This window comes from Coregonus lavaretus, assembly GCF_964263955.1.
Source record: "Coregonus lavaretus genome assembly, chromosome: 31".
Lineage (NCBI taxonomy): Eukaryota > Metazoa > Chordata > Actinopteri > Salmoniformes > Salmonidae > Coregonus > Coregonus lavaretus.
Window position 1 is genome coordinate 2,108,554 of NC_140018.1, and position 23,831 is coordinate 2,132,384.

The window sequence follows — 23,831 nt, forward strand, 5'->3', positions numbered from 1 at the left end:
ACTACTGTTGTCATTAACAGGGTGAAGGTCACTACTGTTGTCATTAACAGGGTGAAGGTCACTACTGTTGTCATTAACAGGGTGAAGGTCACTACTGTTGTCATTAACAGGGTGAAGGTCACTACTGTTGTCATTAACAGGGTGAAGGTCACTACTGTTGTCATTAACAGGGTGAAGGTCACTACTGTTGTCATTAACAGGGTGAAGGTCACTAAGGTGGAAGGTCTCTCTTTAATTGTAATAGTATAGCCTGGTAGGGAATAAATGGAATGGAATGGAATGGAATGGAATGGAATCAAACACATCAAACACATCAAACACTCCGTTCCAGCCATTATTATGAGCTGTCCTCCCCTCAGCAGCCTCCTGTGGTATCGTGTTGGATCGCACGGCTTGCTTGTTGTAATGGTGAGACAGTGGGCAGAGACGGGCTTATGGACACGAGCAGAGGGTAGCATGTGGAGAGGTCCGCTGCACCCTACTATGCCCACAGAGACACAGCATTTTACCCTGACCTAAATCTGGTGACCTGGACCACAGCAGAATGAACGGGACCAGCTACAGTCTTTTTCCACTCCTTCACCCTGTGCCCCTCACTTTCAAATCTGGACCTTGAAGCCAGTTCCACAGGTTTTTTTTAGGCCGAAGCTGCAGTTCCGAAGGTAACCGCCCCCGTCCTGCTCCCGTCCTGCCCCCGTCCGGCCCCCTGTCCCGCCCCCGTCCCGCCCCCGTCCGGCCCCCGTCCTTCCCCCGTCCCGCCTCTGTCCGGCCCCCGGCCCGCCTCCGTCCGGGCCCCTGTCCGGCCCCCATCCTGCCCCCATCCTACCCCCGTCCCATCCCGCCTCCGTCCGGCCCCCGTCCTGCTCCCGTCCCGCCCCCGTCCGGCCCCTGTCCGGCCCCCGTCCTGCTCCCGTCCTGCCCCCGTCCCGCCCCCCTCCCTTTACATCTCTCAGTGTGAGCGAATACAGCACAACAGGACAGAAAACAAAACAACCTCAACTTTTGAACAAACATAATTACATGTTTCCTTACTCAACAGTCGCCTCAGACTCCAGAATGACGGAAACTATTATTAGTTCTGCTGTTTCCTGCTGCATCTTTAATAGGCCCAGCTAGGCTAGCGTTCTGTTAATTTTTTTCTCTGAGCCATCGTAGCTTGTCTTGTCCTGTTCTGTGTTGGGTGAAAGCAACATACATCTGTTCTGTGTTGGGGGGGTAAAACAACATACATCTGTTCTGTGTTGGGGGGTAAAACAACATACATCTGTTCTGTGTTGCGGGGAAAGCAACATAAATCTGTTCTGTGTTGGGGGGAAAACAACATAAATCTGTTATGTGTTGGGGTAAAGCAAACATACATCTGTTCTGTGTTGTTGGTGGAAAGCAACATACATGTGTTATGTGTTCGGGGAAATCAACATAAATCTGTTCTGTGTTGGGGTAAAGCAAACATACATCTGTTCTGTGTTGGGGGGGGAAAGCAACATAAATATGTTCTGTGTTGGGGGGGAAAGCAACATAAATATGTTCTGTGTTGGGGGAAAGCAAACATACATCTGTTCTGTGTTGGGGGAAAGCAACATAAATCTGTTCTGTGTTGGGGGAAAGCAACATAAATATGTTCTGTGTTGGGGGAAAGCAAACATACATCTGTTCTGTGTTGGGGGAAAGCAACACACATCTGTTCTGTGTTGGGGAAAAAGCAACATACATCTGTTCTGTGTTGGGGAAAAAGCAACATAAATCTGTTCTGTGTTGGGGGAAAGCAACATAAATATGTTCTGTGTTGGGGGGGAAAGCAACATAAATATGTTCTGTGTTGGGGAAAAAGCAACATACATCTGTTCTGTGTTGGGGAAAAAGCAACATAAATCTGTTCTGTGTTGGGGGAAAGCAAACATTTACATTTTACATTTTTAGTCATTTAGCAGACGCTCTTATCCAGAGCGACTTACAGTTAGTGAATACATTTTTTTTTTATACTGGCCCCCCGTGGGAAACGAACCCACAACCCTGGCGTTGCAAACGCCATGCTCTATCAACTGAGCTACATCCCTGCCGGCCATTCCCTCCCCTACCCTGGACGACGCTGGGCCAATTGTGCGCCGCCCATGAGTCTCCCGGTCGTGGCCGGCTGCGATCCTGTGCTAGAGATCCTGTGCCACACCAGGATCTCTAGTGGCACAGTTAGCACTGCGATGCAGTGCCTTAGACCACATCTGTTCTGTGTTGGGGGAAAGCAACATAAATCTGATCTGCATTGTGGGGAAAGCACCATTAATATGTTCTGTGTTGGGGGAAAGCAACATCAATCTGTTCTGTGTTGGGGGAAAGCAACATCAATCTGTTCTGCATTGTGGGGAAAGTAACATAAATCTGTTCTGTGTTGGGGGGAAAGCAACAGAAATCTGTTCTGTGTTGGGGACAAAGCAACATAAATCTGTTCTGTGTTGGGGAGCTTGTTGTCATTGCAGATTTGCCAGTTCTTGCTGTGAGATGTTACCCCACTCTTCCACCAAGGCACCTGCAAGATCCCGGACATTTCTGGGGGGAATGGCCTTAGCCCTCACCCTCCGATCCAACAGGTCCCAGACGTGCTCAATGGGATTGAGATCCGGGCTCTTCGCTGGCCATGGCAGAACACTGACATTCCTGTCTTGCAGGAAATCACGCACAGAACAAGCAGTATGGCTGGTGGCATTGTCATGCTGGAGGGTCATGTCAGGATGAGCCTGCAGGAAGGGTACCACATGAGGGAGGAGGATGTCTTCCCTGTAACGCACAGTGTTGAGATTGCCTGCAATGACAACAAGCTCAGTCCGATGATGCTGTGACACACCGCCCCAGACCATGACGGACCCTCCACCTCCAAATCGATCCCACTCCAGAGTGCAGGCCTCGGTGTAACGCTCATTCCTTCGACGATAAATGCGAATCCGACCATCACCCCTGGTGAGACAAAACCGCGACTCGTCAGTGAAGAGCACTTTTTGCCAGTCCTGTCTGGTCCAGCGACGGTGGGTTTGTGCCCATAGGCGACGTTGTTGCCGGTGATGTCTGGTGTGGACCTGCCTTACAACAGGCCTACAAGCCCTCAGTCCAGCCTCTTTTAGCCTATTGCGGACAGTCTGAGCACTGATGGAGGGATTGTGCATTCCTGGTGTAACTTGGGCAGTTGTTGTTGCCATCCTGTACCTGTCCCGCAGGTGTGATGTTCGGATGTGCCGATCCTGTGCAGATATTGTTACACGTGGTCTGTCCTAAGTTTTCATAACTGTGACCTTAATTGCCTACCGTCTGTAAGACGATCAGCTGTCTGTCCTGTCTCCCTGTAGCGCTGTCTTAGGCGTCTCACAGTACGGACATTGCAATTTATTGCCCTGGCCACATATGCAGTCCTCATGCCTCCTTGCAGCATGCCTAAGGCACGTTCACGCAGATGAGCAGGGACCCTGGGCGTCTTTCTTTTGGTGTTTTTCAGAGTCAGTAGAAAGGCCTCTTTATGGCCTAAGTTTTCATAACTGTGACCTTAATTGCCTACCATCTTTAAGCTGTTAGTGTCTTAACGACCGTTCCACAGGTGCATGTTCATTAATTGTTTATGGTTCACTGAACAAGCATGGGAAACAGTGTTTAAACCCTTTACAATGAAGATCTGTGAAGTTATTTGAATTTTTACTAATTATCTTTGAAAGACAGGGTCCTGAAAAAGGGACGTTTCTTTTTTTGCTGAGTTTAGTTATCCTCAGCCTTTAGTTATGGTCTAGTTATCCTCAGCCTTTAGTTATGGTCTAGTTATCCTCAGCCTTTAGTTATGGTCTAGTTATCCTCAGCCTTTAGTTATGGTCTAGTTATCCTCAGCCTTTAGTTATGGTCTAGTTATCCTCAGCCTTTAGTTATGGTCTAGTTATCCTTTAGTTATGGTCTAGTTATCCTCAGCCTTTAGTTATGGTCTAGTTATCCTCAGCCTTTAGTTATGGTCTAGTTATCCTCAGCCTTTAGTTATGGTCTAGTTATCCTCAGTCTTTAGTTATGGTCTAGTTATCCTTTAGTTATGGTCTAGTTATCCTCAACCTTTAGTTATGGTCTAGTTATCCTCAGCCTTTAGTTATGGTCTAGTTAACCTTTAGTTATGGTCTAGTTATCCTCAGCCTTTAGTTATGGTCTAGTTATCCTCAGCCTTTAGTTATGGTCTAGTTATCCTCAGCCTTTAGTTATGGTCTAGTTATCCTCAGTCTTTAGTTATGGTCTAGTTATCCTCAGCCTTTAGTTATGGTCTAGTTATCCTCAGTCTTTAGTTATGGTCTAGTTATCCTCAGCCTTTAGTTATGGTCTAGTTATCCTCAGCCTTTAGTTATGGTCTAGTTATCCTTTAGTTATGGTCTAGTTATCCTCAGCCTTTAGTTATGGTCTAGTTATCCTCAACCTTTAGTTATGGTCTAGTTATCCTCAGCCTTTAGTTATGGTCTAGTTATCCTCAGCCTTTAGTTATGGTCTAGTTATCCTTTAGTTATGGTCTAGTTATCCTCAGCCTTTAGTTATGGTCTAGTTATCCTCAACCTTTAGTTATGGTCTAGTTATCCTCAACCTTTAGTTATGGTCTAGTTATCCTCAGCCTTTAGTTATGGTCTAGTTATCCTCAGCCTTTAGTTATGGTCTAGTTATCCTCAGCCTTTAGTTATGGTCTAGTTATCCTCAACCTTTAGTTATGGTCTAGTTATCCTTTAGTTATGGTCTAGTTATCCTTTAGTTATGGTCTAGTTATCCTCAGCCTTTAGTTATGGTCTAGTTATCCTCAGCCTTTAGTTATGGTCTAGTTATCCTCAGCCTTTAGTTATGGTCTAGTTATCCTCAGCCTTTAGTTATGGTCTAGTTATCCTTTAGTTATGGTCTAGTTATCCTTTAGTTATGGTCTAGTTATCCTCAACCTTTAGTTATGGTCTAGTTATCCTTTAGTTATGGTCTAGTTAACCTCAGCCTTTAGTTATGGTCTAGTTATCCTCAACCTTTAGTTATGGTCTAGTTATCCTCAGCCTTTAGTTATGGTCTAGTTATCCTCAGCCTTTAGTTATGGTCTAGTTAACCTTTAGTTATGGTCTAGTTATCCTCAACCTTTAGTTATGGTCTAGTTATCCTCAGCCTTTAGTTATGGTCTAGTTAACCTTTAGTTATGGTCTAGTTATCCTTTAGTTATGGTCTAGTTATCCTCAGCCTTTAGTTATGGTCTAGTTATCCTCAACCTTTAGTTATGGTCTAGTTATCCTCAACCTTTAGTTATGGTCTAGTTATCCTCAGCCTTTAGTTATGGTCTAGTTATCCTTTAGTTATGGTCTAGTTATCCTCAGCCTTTAGTTATGGTCTAGTTATCCTCAGCCTTTAGTTATGGTCTAGTTAACCTTTAGTTATGGTCTAGTTATCCTCAACCTTTAGTTATGGTCTAGTTATCCTCAACCTTTAGTTATGGTCTAGTTATCCTCAGCCTTTAGTTATGGTCTAGTTATCCTCAGCCTTTAGTTATGGTCTAGTTAACCTTTAGTTATGGTCTAGTTATCCTCAGCCTTTAGTTATGGTCTAGTTATCCTCAGCCTTTAGTTATGGTCTAGTTATCCTTTAGTTATGGTCTAGTTATCCTCAGCCTTTAGTTATGGTCTAGTTATCCTCAGCCTTTAGTTATGGTCTAGTTATCCTTTAGTTATGGTCTAGTTATCCTCAGCCTTTAGTTATGGTCTAGTTATCCTCAACCTTTAGTTATGGTCTAGTTATCCTCAGCCTTTAGTTATGGTCTAGTTAACCTTTAGTTATGGTCTAGTTATCCTTTAGTTATGGTCTAGTTATCCTCAGCCTTTAGTTATGGTCTAGTTATCCTCAGCCTTTAGTTATGGTCTAGTTATCCTTTAGTTATGGTCTAGTTATCCTCAGCCTTTAGTTATGGTCTAGTTATCCTCAACCTTTAGTTATGGTCTAGTTATCCTCAGCCTTTAGTTATGGTCTAGTTAACCTTTAGTTATGGTCTAGTTATCCTTTAGTTATGGTCTAGTTATCCTCAGCCTTTAGTTATGGTCTAGTTATCCTCAGCCTTTAGTTATGGTCTAGTTAACCTTTAGTTATGGTCTAGTTAACCTTTAGTTATGGTCTAGTTATCCTCAACCTTTAGTTATGGTCTAGTTATCCTCAGCCTTTAGTTATGGTCTAGTTATCCTCAGCCTTTAGTTATGGTCTAGTTAACCTTTAGTTATGGTCTAGTTATCCTCAGCCTTTAGTTATGACCTAGTTATCCTCAGCCTTTAGTTATGGTCTAGTTATCCTCAGCCTTTAGTTATGGTCTAGTTATCCTCAGCCTTTAGTTATGGTCTAGTTATCCTCAGCCTTTAGTTATGGTCTAGTTATCCTCAACCTTTAGTTATGGTCTAGTTAACCTTTAGTTATGGTCTAGTTATCCTTTAGTTATGGTCTAGTTATCCTCAACCTTTAGTTATGGTCTAGTTAACCTTTAGTTATGGTCTAGTTATCCTTTAGTTATGGTCTAGTTATCCTCAGCCTTTAGTTATGGTCTAGTTATCCTCAACCTTTAGTTATGGTCTAGTTATCCTCAACCTTTAGTTATGACCTAGTTATCCTTAACCTTTAGTTATGGTCTAGTTAACCTCAGCCTTTAGTTATGGTCTAGTTATCCTCAGTCTTTAGTTATAGTCTAGTTATCCTCAACCTTTAGTTATGGTCTAGTTATCCTCAGCCTTTAGTTATGGTCTAGTTAACCTCAACCTTTAGTTATGGTCTAGTTAACCTTTAGTTATGGTCTAGTTATCCTCAGTCTTTAGTTATGGTCTAGTTATCCTCAGCCTTTAGTTATGGTCTAGTTATCCTCAGCCTTTAGTTATGGTCTAGTTATCCTCAACCTTTAGTTATGGTCTAGTTATCCTCAGCCTTTAGTTATGGTCTAGTTATCCTTTAGTTATGGTCTAGTTATCCTTTAGTTATGGTCTAGTTATCCTCAGCCTTTAGTTATGGTCTAGTTATCCTCAACCTTTAGTTATGGTCTAGTTATCCTCAGCCTTTAGTTATGGTCTAGTTATCCTCAACCTTTAGTTATGGTCTAGTTAACCTTTAGTTATGGTCTAGTTATCCTCAACCTTTAGTTATGGTCTAGTTATCCTCAGCCTTTAGTTATGGTCTAGTTAACCTTTAGTTATGGTCTAGTTATCCTCAACCTTTAGTTATGGTCTAGTTATCCTTTAGTTATGGTCTAGTTATCCTCAGCCTTTAGTTATGGTCTAGTTAACCTTTAGTTATGGTCTAGTTATCCTTTAGTTATGGTCTAGTTATCCTTTAGTTATGGTCTAGTTATCCTCAGCCTTTAGTTATGGTCTAGTTATCCTCAACCTTTAGTTATGGTCTAGTTAACCTTTAGTTATGGTCTAGTTATCCTCAACCTTTAGTTATGGTCTAGTTATCCTCAGCCTTTAGTTATGGTCTAGTTATCCTCAACCTTTAGTTATGGTCTAGTTATCCTCAGCCTTTAGTTATGGTCTAGTTATCCTTTAGTTATGGTCTAGTTATCCTTTAGTTATGGTCTAGTTATCCTCAACCTTTAGTTATGGTCTAGTTATCCTCAACCTTTAGTTATGGTCTAGTTATCCTCAGTCTTTAGTTATGGTCTAGTTATCCTCAGTCTTTAGTTATGGTCTAGTTAACCTTTAGTTATGGTCTAGTTATCCTCAGCCTTTAGTTATGGTCTAGTTATCCTCAGCCTTTAGTTATGGTCTAGTTATCCTCAGTCTTTAGTTATGGTCTAGTTATCCTCAACCTTTAGTTATGACCTAGTTATCCTCAGCCTTTAGTTATGGTCTAGTTATCCTCAGCCTTTAGTTATGGTCTAGTTATCCTCAGCCTTTAGTTATGGTCTAGTTAACCTTTAGTTATGGTCTAGTTATCCTCAGCCTTTAGTTATGGTCTAGTTATCCTCAGCCTTTAGTTATGGTCTAGTTATCCTCAGCCTTTAGTTATGGTCTAGTTAACCTTTAGTTATGGTCTAGTTATCCTCAACCTTTAGTTATGGTCTAGTTATCCTCAACCTTTAGTTATGGTCTAGTTAACCTTTAGTTATGGTCTAGTTATCCTCAGCCTTTAGTTATGGTCTAGTTATCCTCAGCCTTTAGTTATGGTCTAGTTATCCTCAGCCTTTAGTTATGGTCTAGTTATCCTCAGCCTTTAGTTATGGTCTAGTTATCCTCAGCCTTTAGTTATGGTCTAGTTATCCTTTAGTTATGGTCTAGTTATCCTCAACCTTTAGTTATGGTCTAGTTATCCTCAGCCTTTAGTTATGGTCTAGTTATCCTTTAGTTATGACCTAGTTATCCTCAACCTTTAGTTATGGTCTAGTTATCCTCAGCCTTTAGTTATGGCCTAGTTATCCTCAGCCTTTAGTTATGGTCTAGTTATCCTCAGCCTTTAGTTATGGTCTAGTTATCCTCAGCCTTTAGTTATGGTCTAGTTATCCTCAGCCTTTAGTTATGGTCTAGTTATCCTCAGCCTTTAGTTATGGTCTAGTTATCCTCAGCCTTTAGTTATGGTCTAGTTATCCTTTAGTTATGGTCTAGTTATCCTCAACCTTTAGTTATGGTCTAGTTATCCTTTAGTTATGGTCTAGTTATCCTCAGCCTTTAGTTATGGCCTAGTTATCCTCAACCTTTAGTTATGGTCTAGTTATCCTCAGCCTTTAGTTATGGTCTAGTTATCCTTTAGTTATGGTCTAGTTATCCTCAGCCTTTAGTTATGGTCTAGTTATCCTCAGCCTTTAGTTATGGTCTAGTTATCCTCAGCCTTTAGTTATGGTCTAGTTATCCTCAGCCTTTAGTTATGGTCTAGTTATCCTCAGCCTTTAGTTATGGTCTAGTTATCCTTTAGTTATGGTCTAGTTATCCTCAGCCTTTAGTTATGGTCTAGTTAACCTTTAGTTATGGTCTAGTTATCCTCAACCTTTAGTTATGGTCTAGTTAACCTTTAGTTATGGTCTAGTTATCCTCAGCCTTTAGTTATGGTCTAGTTATCCTCAACCTTTAGTTATGGTCTAGTTATCCTCAGCCTTTAGTTATGACCTAGTTATCCTCAGCCTTTAGTTATGGTCTAGTTAACCTTTAGTTATGGTCTAGTTATCCTCAGCCTTTAGTTATGGTCTAGTTATCCTCAGCCTTTAGTTATGGTCTAGTTAACCTTTAGTTATGGTCTAGTTATCCTCAACCTTTAGTTATGGTCTAGTTAACCTTTAGTTATGGTCTAGTTATCCTCAGCCTTTAGTTATGGTCTAGTTATCCTCAACCTTTAGTTATGGTCTAGTTATCCTCAGCCTTTAGTTATGGTCTAGTTATCCTCAGCCTTTAGTTATGGTCTAGTTATCCTCAGCCTTTAGTTATGGTCTAGTTATCCTTTAGTTATGGTCTAGTTATCCTCAGCCTTTAGTTATGGTCTAGTTATCCTCAGCCTTTAGTTATGGTCTAGTTATCCTCAGCCTTTAGTTATGGTCTAGTTATCCTCAACCTTTAGTTATGGTCTAGTTATCCTCAGCCTTTAGTTATGGTCTAGTTATCCTCAGCCTTTAGTTATGGTCTAGTTATCCTCAGCCTTTAGTTATGGTCTAGTTATCCTTTAGTTATGGTCTAGTTATCCTCAGCCTTTAGTTATGGTCTAGTTATCCTCAGCCTTTAGTTATGGTCTAGTTATCCTCAGCCTTTAGTTATGGTCTAGTTATCCTCAACCTTTAGTTATGGTCTAGTTATCCTCAGCCTTTAGTTATGACCTAGTTATCCTCAGCCTTTAGTTATGGTCTAGTTAACCTTTAGTTATGGTCTAGTTATCCTCAGCCTTTAGTTATGGTCTAGTTATCCTCAGCCTTTAGTTATGGTCTAGTTATCCTCAACCTTTAGTTATGGTCTAGTTATCCTCAACCTTTAGTTATGGTCTAGTTAACCTTTAGTTATGGTCTAGTTATCCTTTAGTTATGGTCTAGTTATCCTCAGCCTTTAGTTATGGTCTAGTTATCCTCAACCTTTAGTTATGGTCTAGTTAACCTTTAGTTATGGTCTAGTTATCCTCAGCCTTTAGTTATGGTCTAGTTAACCTTTAGTTATGGTCTAGTTATCCTCAACCTTTAGTTATGGTCTAGTTATCCTCAACCTTTAGTTATGACCTAGTTATCCTTAACCTTTAGTTATGGTCTAGTTAACCTCAGCCTTTAGTTATGGTCTAGTTATCCTCAGTCTTTAGTTATAGTCTAGTTATCCTCAACCTTTAGTTATGGTCTAGTTATCCTTTAGTTATGGTCTAGTTATCCTCAGCCTTTAGTTATGGTCTAGTTAACCTCAGCCTTTAGTTATGGTCTAGTTATCCTCAGTCTTTAGTTATAGTCTAGTTATCCTCAACCTTTAGTTATGGTCTAGTTATCCTTTAGTTATGGTCTAGTTATCCTCAGCCTTTAGTTATGGTCTAGTTAACCTCAGCCTTTAGTTATGGTCTAGTTATCCTCAGCCTTTAGTTATGGTCTAGTTATCCTCAGTCTTTAGTTATGGTCTAGTTATCCTCAGTCTTTAGTTATAGTCTAGTTATCCTCAACCTTTAGTTATGGTCTAGTTAACCTTTAGTTATGGTCTAGTTATCCTCAACCTTTAGTTATGGTCTAGTTATCCTCAACCTTTAGTTATGGTCTAGTTATCCTTTAGTTATGGTCTAGTTATCCTCAGCCTTTAGTTATGGTCTAGTTATCCTCAACCTTTAGTTATGAACTAGTTATCCTCAACCTTTAGTTATGGTCTAGTTAACCTTTAGTTATGGTCTAGTTATCCTCAGCCTTTAGTTATGGTCTAGTTATCCTCAGCCTTTAGTTATGGTCTAGTTATCCTTTAGTTATGGTCTAGTTATCCTCAGCCTTTAGTTATGGTCTAGTTATCCTCAACCTTTAGTTATGGTCTAGTTATCCTCAGCCTTTAGTTATGGTCTAGTTAACCTTTAGTTATGGTCTAGTTATCCTCAGCCTTTAGTTATGACCTAGTTATCCTCAACCTTTAGTTATGGTCTAGTTATCCTCAGCCTTTAGTTATGGTCTAGTTATCCTCAGCCTTTAGTTATGGTCTAGTTATCCTCAGTCTTTAGTTATGGTCTAGTTATCCTCAGCCTTTAGTTATGGTCTAGTTAACCTTTAGTTATGGTCTAGTTATCCTCAACCTTTAGTTATGACCTAGTTATCCTCAACCTTTAGTTATGGTCTAGTTATCCTCAACCTTTAGTTATGGTCTAGTTATCCTCAGCCTTTAGTTATGGTCTAGTTATCCTCAGCCTTTAGTTATGGTCTAGTTATCCTCAACCTTTAGTTATGGTCTAGTTATCCTCAGCCTTTAGTTATGGTCTAGTTAACCTTTAGTTATGGTCTAGTTATCCTCAGCCTTTAGTTATGACCTAGTTATCCTCAACCTTTAGTTATGGTCTAGTTATCCTCAGCCTTTAGTTATGGTCTAGTTATCCTCAACCTTTAGTTATGGTCTAGTTATCCTTTAGTTATGGTCTAGTTATCCTCAACCTTTAGTTATGGTCTAGTTATCCTCAGCCTTTAGTTATGGTCTAGTTATCCTCAACCTTTAGTTATGGTCTAGTTATCCTCAACCTTTAGTTATGGTCTAGTTATCCTCAGCCTTTAGTTATGGTCTAGTTAACATTTAGTTATGGTCTAGTTATCCTCAACCTTTAGTTATGGTCTAGTTATCCTCAGCCTTTAGTTATGGTCTAGTTAACCTTTAGTTATGGTCTAGTTATCCTCAGTCTTTAGTTATAGTCTAGTTATCCTCAGCCTTTAGTTATAGTCTAGTTATCCTCAGCCTTTAGTTATGGTCTAGTTATCCTCAGCCTTTAGTTATGGTCTAGTTAACCTTTAGTTATGGTCTAGTTATCCTCAGCCTTTAGTTATGGTCTAGTTATCCTTTAGTTATGGTCTAGTTATCCTCAGTCTTTAGTTATGGTCTAGTTATCCTTTAGTTATGGTCTAGTTATCCTCAGCCTTTAGTTATGGTCTAGTTATCCTCAGCCTTTAGTTATGGTCTAGTTATCCTCAACCTTTAGTTATGGTCTAGTTAACCTTTAGTTATGGTCTAGTTATCCTCAGCCTTTAGTTATGGTCTAGTTATCCTCAACCTTTAGTTATGGTCTAGTTATCCTCAACCTTTAGTTATGGTCTAGTTATCCTCAACCTTTAGTTATGGTCTAGTTATCCTCAACCTTTAGTTATGGTCTAGTTAACCTTTAGTTATGGTCTAGTTATCCTCAGCCTTTAGTTATGGTCTAGTTAACCTTTAGTTATGGTCTAGTTATCCTCAACCTTTAGTTATGGTCTAGTTATCCTCAACCTTTAGTTATGACCTAGTTATCCTTAACCTTTAGTTATGGTCTAGTTAACCTCAGCCTTTAGTTATGGTCTAGTTATCCTCAGTCTTTAGTTATAGTCTAGTTATCCTCAACCTTTAGTTATGGTCTAGTTATCCTCAGCCTTTAGTTATGGTCTAGTTATCCTTTAGTTATGACCTAGTTATCCTCAACCTTTAGTTATGGTCTAGTTATCCTCAGCCTTTAGTTATGGTCTAGTTATCCTTTAGTTATGGTCTAGTTAACCTTTAGTTATGGTCTAGTTATCCTCAACCTTTAGTTATGGTCTAGTTATCCTCAGCCTTTAGTTATGGTCTAGTTAACCTTTAGTTATGGTCTAGTTATCCTCAACCTTTAGTTATGGTCTAGTTATCCTCAGTCTTTAGTTATGGTCTAGTTATCCTCAACCTTTAGTTATGGTCTAGTTATCCTTTAGTTATGGTCTAGTTAACCTCAGCCTTTAGTTATGGTCTAGTTATCCTCAACCTTTAGTTATGGTCTAGTTATCCTCAGCCTTTAGTTATGGTCTAGTTATCCTCAGCCTTTAGTTATGGTCTAGTTATCCTCAGCCTTTAGTTATGGTCTAGTTATCCTCAGCCTTTAGTTATGGTCTAGTTATCCTCAACCTTTAGTTATGGTCTAGTTATCCTCAGCCTTTAGTTATGGTCTAGTTAACCTTTAGTTATGGTCTAGTTATCCTCAGCCTTTAGTTATGGTCTAGTTATCCTCAACCTTTAGTTATGGTCTAGTTATCCTCAGCCTTTAGTTATGGTCTAGTTAACCTTTAGTTATGGTCTAGTTATCCTCAGCCTTTAGTTATGACCTAGTTATCCTCAACCTTTAGTTATGGTCTAGTTATCCTCAGCCTTTAGTTATGGTCTAGTTATCCTCAGCCTTTAGTTATGGTCTAGTTAACCTTTAGTTATGGTCTAGTTATCCTCAACCTTTAGTTATGGTCTAGTTATCCTCAGCCTTTAGTTATGGTCTAGTTAACCTTTAGTTATGGTCTAGTTATCCTCAACCTTTAGTTATGGTCTAGTTATCCTCAGTCTTTAGTTATGGTCTAGTTATCCTCAACCTTTAGTTATGGTCTAGTTATCCTCAGCCTTTAGTGATGGTCTAGTTATCCTCAGCCTTTAGTTATGGTCTAGTTAACCTTTAGTTATGGTCTAGTTATCCTCAACCTTTAGTTATGGTCTAGTTAACCTTTAGTTATGGTCTAGTTATCCTCAGCCTTTAGTTATGGTCTAGTTAACCTTTAGTTATGGTCTAGTTATCCTCAGCCTTTAGTTATGGTCTAGTTATCCTTTAGTTATGGTCTAGTTAACCTTTAGTTATGGTCTAGTTATCCTCAACCTTTAGTTATGGTCTAGTTATCCTTTAGTTATGGTCTAGTTATCCTCAACCTTTAGTTATGGTCTAGTTATCCTTTAGTTATGGTCTAGTTAACCTTTAGTTATGGTCTAGTTATCCTCAACCTTTAGTTATGGTCTAGTTTTCCTTTAGTTATGGTCTAGTTATCCTCAGCCTTTAGTTATGGTCTAGTTATCCTCAGCCTTTAGTTATGGCCTAGTTATCCTCAGCCTTTAGTTATGGTCTAGTTATCCTCAACCTTTAGTTATGGTCTAGTTATCCTCAGCCTTTAGTTATGGTCTAGTTATCCTTTAGTTATGGTCTAGTTATCCTCAGCCTTTAGTTATGGTCTAGTTATCCTCAACCTTTAGTTATGGTCTAGTTATCCTCAGCCTTTAGTTATGGTCTAGTTATCCTCAACCTTTAGTTATGGTCTAGTTATCCTCAACCTTTAGTTATGGTCTAGTTATCCTCAACCTTTAGTTATGGTCTAGTTATCCTCAACCTTTAGTTATGGTCTAGTTATCCTCAGCCTTTAGTTATGGTCTAGTTATCCTTTAGTTATGGTCTAGTTATCCTCAACCTTTAGTTATGGTCTAGTTATCCTCAACCTTTAGTTATGGTCTAGTTATCCTCAACCTTTAGTTATGGTCTAGTTATCCTCAGCCTTTAGTTATGGTCTAGTTATCCTCAGTCTTTAGTTATGGTCTAGTTATCCTCAACCTTTAGTTATGACCTAGTTATCCTCAACCTTTAGTTATGGTCTAGTTATCCTCAGCCTTTAGTTATGGTCTAGTTAACCTTTAGTTATGGTCTAGTTATCCTCAGTCTTTAGTTATGGTCTAGTTATCCTCAGCCTTTAGTTATGGTCTAGTTATCCTTTAGTTATGGTCTAGTTAACCTTTAGTTATGGTCTAGTTATCCTCAGCCTTTAGTTATGGTCTAGTTATCCTCAGCCTTTAGTTATGGTCTAGTTATCCTCAACCTTTAGTTATGGTCTAGTTAACCTTTAGTTATGGTCTAGTTATCCTCAGCCTTTAGTTATGGTCTAGTTATCCTCAGCCTTTAGTTATGGTCTAGTTAACCTTTAGTTATGGTCTAGTTATCCTCAGCCTTTAGTTATGGTCTAGTTAACCTTTAGTTATGGTCTAGTTATCCTCAGCCTTTAGTTATGGTCTAGTTAACCTTTAGTTATGGTCTAGTTATCCTCAGCCTTTAGTTATGGTCTAGTTATCCTCAGCCTTTAGTTATGGTCTAGTTATCCTCAGCCTTTAGTTATGGTCTAGTTAACCTTTAGTTATGGTCTAGTTATCCTCAACCTTTAGTTATGGTCTAGTTAACCTCAGTCTTTAGTTATGGTCTAGTTATCCTTTAGTTATGGTCTAGTTAACCTCAGTCTTTAGTTATGGTCTAGTTATCCTCAGCCTTTAGTTATGGTCTAGTTATCCTCAACCTTTAGTTATGGTCTAGTTAACCTTTAGTTATGGTCTAGTTATCCTCAGCCTTTAGTTATGGTCTAGTTATCCTCAACCTTTAGTTATGGTCTAGTTATCCTCAACCTTTAGTTATGGTCTAGTTATCCTTTAGTTATGGTCTAGTTATCCTCAGCCTTTAGTTATGGTCTAGTTATCCTCAGCCTTTAGTTATGGTCTAGTTATCCTCAGCCTTTAGTTATGGTCTAGTTATCCTCAGCCTTTAGTTATGGTCTAGTTATCCTCAACCTTTAGTTATGGTCTAGTTATCCTCAACCTTTAGTTATGGTCTAGTTATCCTCAGCCTTTAGTTATGGTCTAGTTATCCTCAGCCTTTAGTTATGGTCTAGTTATCCTTTAGTTATGGTCTAGTTATCCTCAGCCTTTAGTTATGGTCTAGTTATCCTCAGTCTTTAGTTATGGTCTAGTTATCCTCAGCCTTTAGTTATGGTCTAGTTATCCTCAACCTTTAGTTATGGTCTAGTTATCCTCAACCTTTAGTTATGGTCTAGTTATCCTCAGCCTTTAGTTATGGTCTAGTTAACCTTTAGTTATGGTCTAGTTATCCTTTAGTTATGGTCTAGTTATCCTCAACCTTTAGTTATGGTCTAGTTATCCTTTAGTTATGGTCTAGTTATCCTCAGCCTTTAGTTATGGTCTAGTTAACCTTTAGTTATGGTCTAGTTATCCTTTAGTTATGGTCTAGTTATCCTCAGTCTTTAGTTATGGTCTAGTTATCCTCAGCCTTTAGTTATGGTCTAGTTATCCTCAGCCTTTAGTTATGGTCTAGTTATCCTCAGCCTTTAGTTATGGTCTAGTTAACCTCAACCTTTAGTTATGGTCTAGTTATCCTCAGCCTTTAGTTATGGTCTAGTTAACCTTTAGTTATGGTCTAGTTAACCTTTAGTTATGGTCTAGTTATCCTTTAGTTATGGTCTAGTTATCCTCAGCCTTTAGTTATGGTCTAGTTAACCTTTAGTTATGGTCTAGTTATCCTCAGCCTTTAGTTATGGTCTAGTTAACCTCAGCCTTTAGTTATGGTCTAGTTATCCTCAGTCTTTAGTTATGGTCTAGTTATCCTCAGTCTTTAGTTATGGTCTAGTTATCATCAACCTTTAGTTATGGCCTGGTTATCCTCAGCCTTTAGTTATGGTCTAGTTATCCTCAACCTTTAGTTATGGTCTAGTTATCCTCAGCCTTTAGTTATGGTCTAGTTAACCTTTAGTTATGGTCTAGTTATCCTTTAGTTATGGTCTAGTTATCCTCAGCCTTTAGTTATGGTCTAGTTATCCTCAACCTTTAGTTATGGTCTAGTTAACCTTTAGTTATGGTCTAGTTATCCTCAACCTTTAGTTATGGTCTAGTTAACCTTTAGTTATGGTCTAGTTATCCTCAGCCTTTAGTTATGGTCTAGTTATCCTCAGCCTTTAGTTATGGTCTAGTTATCCTCAACCTTTAGTTATGGTCTAGTTAACCTTTAGTTATGGTCTAGTTATCCTCAGCCTTTAGTTATGGTCTAGTTATCCTCAACCTTTAGTTATGGTCTAGTTATCCTCAGCCTTTAGTTATGGTCTAGTTATCCTCAGCCTTTAGTTATGGTCTAGTTAACCTTTAGTTATGGTCTAGTTATCCTTTAGTTATGGTCTAGTTATCCTCAGCCTTTAGTTATGGTCTAGTTATCCTCAGCCTTTAGTTATGGTCTAGTTATCCTCAGCCTTTAGTTATGGTCTAGTTATCCTCAACCTTTAGTTATGGTCTAGTTATCCTCAGTCTTTAGTTATGGTCTAGTTATCCTCAGCCTTTAGTTATGGTCTAGTTAACCTTTAGTTATGGTCTAGTTATCATTTAGTTATGGTCTAGTTATCCTCAGCCTTTAGTTATGGTCTAGTTATCCTCAGCCTTTAGTTATGGTCTAGTTATCCTCAACCTTTAGTTATGGTCTAGTTATCCTCAGCCTTTAGTTATGGTCTAGTTATCCTCAGCCTTTAGTTATGGTCTAGTTATCCTCAGTCTTTAGTTATGGTCTAGTTATCCTCAACCTTTAGTTATGGTCTAGTTATCCTTTAGTTATGGTCTAGTTATCCTCAGCCTTTAGTTATGGTCTAGTTATCCTCAACCTTTAGTTATGGTCTAGTTATCCTTTAGTTATGGTCTAGTTATCCTCAGCCTTTAGTTATGGTCTAGTTATCCTCAGCCTTTAGTTATGGTCTAGTCAACCTTTAGTTATGGTCTAGTTATCCTCAGCCTTTAGTTATGGTCTAGTTATCCTCAGCCTTTAGTTATGGTCTAGTTAACCTTTAGTTATGGTCTAGTTATCCTCAACCTTTAGTTATGGTCTAGTTATCCTCAGCCTTTAGTTATGGTCTAGTTATCCTCAACCTTTAGTTATGGTCTAGTTATCCTCAACCTTTAGTTATGGTCTAGTTATCCTCAGCCTTTAGTTATGGTCTAGTTATCCTCAGCCTTTAGTTATGGTCTAGTTAACCTCAACCTTTAGTTATGGTCTAGTTATCCTCAGCCTTTAGTTATGGTCTAGTTATCCTCAGCCTTTAGTTATGGTCTAGTTATCCTCAGCCTTTAGTTATGGTCTAGTTATCCTCAGCCTTTAGTTATGGTCTAGTTATCCTTTAGTTATGGTCTAGTTATCCTTTAGTTATGGTCTAGTTAACCTTTAGTTATGGTCTAGTTATCCTCAACCTTTAGTTATGGTCTAGTTATCCTCAGCCTTTAGTTATGGTCTAGTTATCCTTTAGTTATGGTCTAGTTATCCTTTAGTTATGGTCTAGTTATCCTCAGCCTTTAGTTATGGCCTAGTTATCCTCAACCTTTAGTTATGGTCTAGTTATCCTTTAGTTATGGTCTAGTTATCCTCAGTCTTTAGTTATGGTCTAGTTATCCTCAGCCTTTAGTTATGGTCTAGTTATCCTCAGCCTTTAGTTATGGTCTAGTTATCCTCAGCCTTTAGTTATGGTCTAGTTATCCTCAGCCTTTAGTTATGGTCTAGTTATCCTCAACCTTTAGTTATGGTCTAGTTATCCTCAGCCTTTAGTTATGGTCTAGTTATCCTCAGTCTTTAGTTATGGTCTAGTTAACCTTTAGTTATGGTCTAGTTATCCTCAGCCTTTAGTTATGGTCTAGTTAACCTTTAGTTATGGTCTAGTTATCCTCAGCCTTTAGTTATGGTCTAGTTAACCTTTAGTTATGGTCTAGTTATCCTCAACCTTTAGTTATGGTCTAGTTATCCTTTAGTTATGGTCTAGTTATCCTCAGTCTTTAGTTATGGTCTAGTTATCCTCAGCCTTTAGTTATGGTCTAGTTATCCTCAGCCTTTAGTTATGGTCTAGTTATCCTCAGCCTTTAGTTATGGTCTAGTTAACCTCAGCCTTTAGTTATGGTCTAGTTATCCTCAGCCTTTAGTTATGGCCTAGTTATCCTCAGCCTTTAGTTATGGTCTAGTTATCCTCAGCCTTTAGTTATGGTCTAGTTATCCTCAACCTTTAGTTATGGTCTAGTTATCCTTTAGTTATGGTCTAGTTATCCTCAGCCTTTAGTTATGGTCTAGTTATCCTCAGCCTTTAGTTATGGTCTAGTTATCCTCAGCCTTTAGTTATGACCTAGTTATCCTCAGCCTTTAGTTATGGTCTAGTTATCCTCAGCCTTTAGTTATGGTCTAGTTATCCTCAGCCTTTAGTTATGGTCTAGTTATCCTCAGCCTTTAGTTATGGTCTAGTTATCCTCAGTCTTTAGTTATGGTCTAGTTATCCTCAGCCTTTAGTTATGGTCTAGTTATCCTCAACCTTTAGTTATGGTCTAGTTATCCTCAGCCTTTAGTTATGGTCTAGTTATCCTCAGCCTTTAGTTATGGTCTAGTTATCCTCAGCCTTTAGTTATGGTCTAGTTATCCTCAGCCTTTAGTTATGGTCTAGTTAACCTTTAGTTATGGTCTAGTTATCCTCAGCCTTTAGTTATGGTCTAGTTAACCTTTAGTTATGGTCTAGTTATCCTCAACCTTTAGTTATGGTCTAGTTATCCTCAACCTTTAGTTATGGTCTAGTTATCCTCAGCCTTTAGTTATGGTCTAGTTATCCTCAGCCTTTAGTTATGGTCTAGTTATCCTCAGCCTTTAGTTATGGTCTAGTTATCCTCAACCTTTAGTTATGGTCTAGTTATCCTCAGTCTTTAGTTATGGTCTAGTTATCCTCAGCCTTTAGTTATGGTCTAGTTATCCTCAACCTTTAGTTATGGTCTAGTTATCCTTTAGTTATGGTCTAGTTATCCTTTAGTTATGGTCTAGTTATCCTTTAGTTATGGTCTAGTTATCCTTTAGTTATGGTCTAGTTATCCTCAGCCTTTAGTTATGGTCTAGTTATCCTCAGCCTTTAGTTATGGTCTAGTTATCCTCAGCCTTTAGTTATGGTCTAGTTATCCTCAGCCTTTAGTTATGACCTAGTTATCCTCAGCCTTTAGTTATGGTCTAGTTATCCTCAGCCTTTAGTTATGGTCTAGTTATCCTCAGCCTTTAGTTATGGTCTAGTTATCCTCAGCCTTTAGTTATGGTCTAGTTATCCTCAACCTTTAGTTATGGTCTAGTTAACCTTTAGTTATGGTCTAGTTATCCTCAGTCTTTAGTTATGGTCTAGTTAACCTTTAGTTATGGTCTAGTTATCCTCAGCCTTTAGTTATGGTCTAGTTATCCTCAGCCTTTAGTTATGGTCTAGTTATCCTGGCTAACCTGTGGGGGGGCTGGGATGCTAAGAGACATGGCTAACCTGTGGGGTTCTGGGGGATGCTAAGACACATGGCTAACCTGTGGGGGCCTCTGGATGCTAAGACACATGGCTAACCTGTGGGGGCCTCTGAATGCTAAGACACATGGCTAACCTGTGGGGGCCTCTGGATGCTAAGACACATGGCTAACCTGTGGGGGGGCTGGGATGCTAAGAGACATGGCTAACCTGTGGGGTTCTGGGGGATGCTAAGACACATGGCTAACCTGTGGGGGCCTCTGGATGCTAAGACACATGGCTAACCTGTGGGGGCCTCTGAATGCTAAGACACATGGCTAACCTGTGGGGGCCTCTGGATGCTAAGACACATGGCTAACCTGTGGGGGGGCTGGGATGCTAAGAGACATGGCTAACCTGTGGGGTTCTGGGGGATGCTAAGACACATGGCTAACCTGTGGGGGGCTTGGGATGCTTGGCCACATGGCTAACCTGTGGGGGCCTCGGAATGCTAAGACACATGGCTAACCTGTGGGGGCCTCTGGATGCTAAGACACATGGCTAACCTGTGGGGGCCTCTGAATGCTAAGACACATGGCTAACCTGTGGGGGCCTCTGGATGCTAAGACACATGGCTAACCTGTGGGGGGGCTGGGATGCTAAGAGACATGGCTAACCTGTGGGGTTCTGGGGGATGCTAAGACACATGGCTAACCTGTGGGGGGCTTGGGATGCTTGGCCACATGGCTAACCTGTGGGGGCCTCGGAATGCTAAGACACATGGCTAACCTGTGGGGGCCTCTGGATGCTAAGACACATGGCTAACCTGTGGGGGCCTCTGGATGCTAAGACACATGGCTAACCTGTGGGGGCCTCTGAATGCTAAGACACATGGCTAACCTGTGGGGGCCTCTGGATGCTAAGACACATGGCTAACCTGTGGGGGCCTCGGGATGCTAGGACACATGGCTAACCTGTGGGGGCCTCTGGATGCTAAGACACATAGCTAACCTGTGGGGGCCTCGGGATGCTAGGACACATGGCTAACCTGTTGGGGCCTCGGGATGCTAAGACACATGGCTAACCTGTGAGGGCCTCGGGATGCTAGGACGCATAGCTAACCTGTGGGGGCCTCGGGATGCTTGGTCACATGGCTAACCTGTGGGGGCCTCGGGATGCTAAGACACATGGCTAACCTGTGGGGGCCCTGGGAGGTCCTTCTGTAGACACATGGCTAACCTGTGGGAGCCTCGGGATGCTTGGAACATGGCTAACCTGTGGGGGCCTCGGGATGCTAAGACACATGGCTAACCTGTGGGGGCCCTGGGAGGTCCTTCTGTAGACACATGGCTAACCTGTGGGTAAGGTACCTGACTCTCTCTCTGTGGTCCCTCCCTCCTCCACACCCCTCCCCCTCCCCTCCCCCCTCATGCGTGCATGTTTGTGTGTAAGTGTGAGACCTCTCCTTATGTCCTGTCTGCGGCGCCATGGCGATAAAGTAAAGTAATAAGATAGATCCAGGCATAGATGTGTTGTCTCCTGGGAAATCATCCCCCATGTCCGCATGGCAGCACCCCACCCAGACATATCAATAACTGGGTAATTGAATTTTCAGCACAAACACCAGCATCAAGTGGGAGTCAACGAGGTGTGTGTGTGTGTGTGTGTGTGTGTGTATGTGTGTGTGTGGTAGTGGGAGAGGACTGGGAGAGAATAGTGGGGAGGATGTTGTCTCCTCTCTCTGGGTATTGGACCAGCAGGATGCTGTCTCCCCTCTCTGGGGATTCGTGCTTAGGTGCTGGCTGACGGCGTAAAACAGTTTAAAAAGAAAAGGAAAGCTGCACACTCTAGGAGCTCAGATGCAATAATTTAATATCTTAATAACCAACGTTTGGACAGACAAGCTGTCTTCATCAGGGTATAGTCACAAACACTGCGGGTCACTAGTTTATATAGTGTCAAAGGACACACACAGGTGTCTGTAATCATGGCCGGGTGTGGCCTAATAGCATTGGTTAATTCACAGATAAAAACAACATACAAAAAACATGGGTAGCATACGATCATAGATACTTGGCTACATAGGCCCACAAACATTTACAATGAATAGCAAAATCACAAGAATGGCTTCAAATCAAAGTCTACGTTGAGACCGAAGGGAGCAAGGGTCTTTAAATTAAAGATCCAAGCAGCCTCTCGTTTTAACAATAAGTTGTCGAGGTCACCCCCTCTCTTAGGGAGGGTGACCTGTTCGATGCCGATATAACGTAGGGAAGAAATCGAGTGGTTTGCTTCCAAAAAGTGGGCAGCGACTGGGTATGTCGAGTTTTTGCACCTAATGGTGCTATGATGCTCCGAGATTCGTACTTTTAATTCGCGTTTTGTTTTACCCACATAATTCCCTGTTTGGGGGTGTTTGAAGGATCTACATTTGTAAGTGCCATTGCATTAAGCGCAGCCGTTACACTTGTAGTTTCCATCCGGTAGAGGCGCAAATAGATGTTGTGCAGGGATATTTTGGGGTGGTAAATCAGAGCTCACCAATTGATCTCTGAGATTTCTGCCCCGTGAGAATACAACCAAGGGAGGGTCTGAAAACACATTACCAATCCTGTCATCGGATCTTAGAATGTGCCAATGTTTGCGTATAGTTAGAACGCAAGAATGCTTCTTTTTACGAGACTGTCCTTGAAAGAGTTCAGGTCTCGATTTGTTTTGAATTTTCTCAATGGCAGTATTAATCTGACCATTTTTGTACCCCCTCTCCTTGAATTTTCTTTGCGTCTCAGCCATATTTCGGTCGAAATCTGATTGTTTTTTTTACAAATTCTTTTGATTCGACAGAATTGGCTGCAGGGCAAACTGTTTTTCAAGGGAAGCGGGTGACAACTATCAGCCCTCAACAAACTGTTACGATCAGTAGGTTTCCTGTAAAGATCAGTGTATAGAACATTATCCTCACACAAAATCAGAAGATCAAGGAAACTGATTTGACGTGTGTCATATTGCATAGTAAATCTCAGGTGTTCAGAACAAGAGTTAAGAAAAGCATGGAATGCGTTTGGAGCTGTTTCGAAACACCCCTCCATAGAACAAAAATATATAATCAATGTACCGTTTCCAAATAATAATGTTAGGCAAGAAAACATTTTTGAGAGGATTGCAAATGGACTGTTTCTCAATGTAACCCACATACAAATTAGCATAGTTAGGAGCCATAGGGGATCCCATAGCTGTACCCTTCGTCTGAATAAAGAAATCATTTAGAAACATTAAATAGTTGTGTGTGAGTACTATTTCAGCCAATGTAATAATGCGTGCACTGGAAGGTAGTTCATTAGGGTCACGTTGCAGAAGAAACTGTTCCATGGCTTCAATACCGCCCTCGTGTGGAATATTCGTGTCTGAGCTCCTAGAGTGTGCAGCTTTCCTTTTCTTTTTCTAGGATCGTGGAGTAACTAGAATGTTGTTGATCCATCCTCAATTTTCTCCTATCACAGCCATCAAACTCTGTCACTTTTAAAGTCGCCATTGGCCTTATGGTGAAATCCCTGAGCGGTTTCTTTCCTCTCCGGCAACTGAGTTAAGAAGGACGTCTGTATCTTTGTAGTGACTGGGTGTATTGATACACCATCCAAAGTGTAATGAATAACTTCACCATGCTCAAAGGGATATTCAATGTCTGTTTTTTTTGTTTTGTTTTTACCCATCTACCAACAGGTGCCCTTCTTTGCAAGGAATTGGAAAACCTCCCTCGTCTTTGTGGTTGAATCTGTGTTTGAATTTCACTGCTCGACTGAAGGACCTTACAGATAATTATATGTGTGGGGTACAGAGATGAGGTAGTCATTTAAAAATCATGTTAAACACTTGTTAAGCA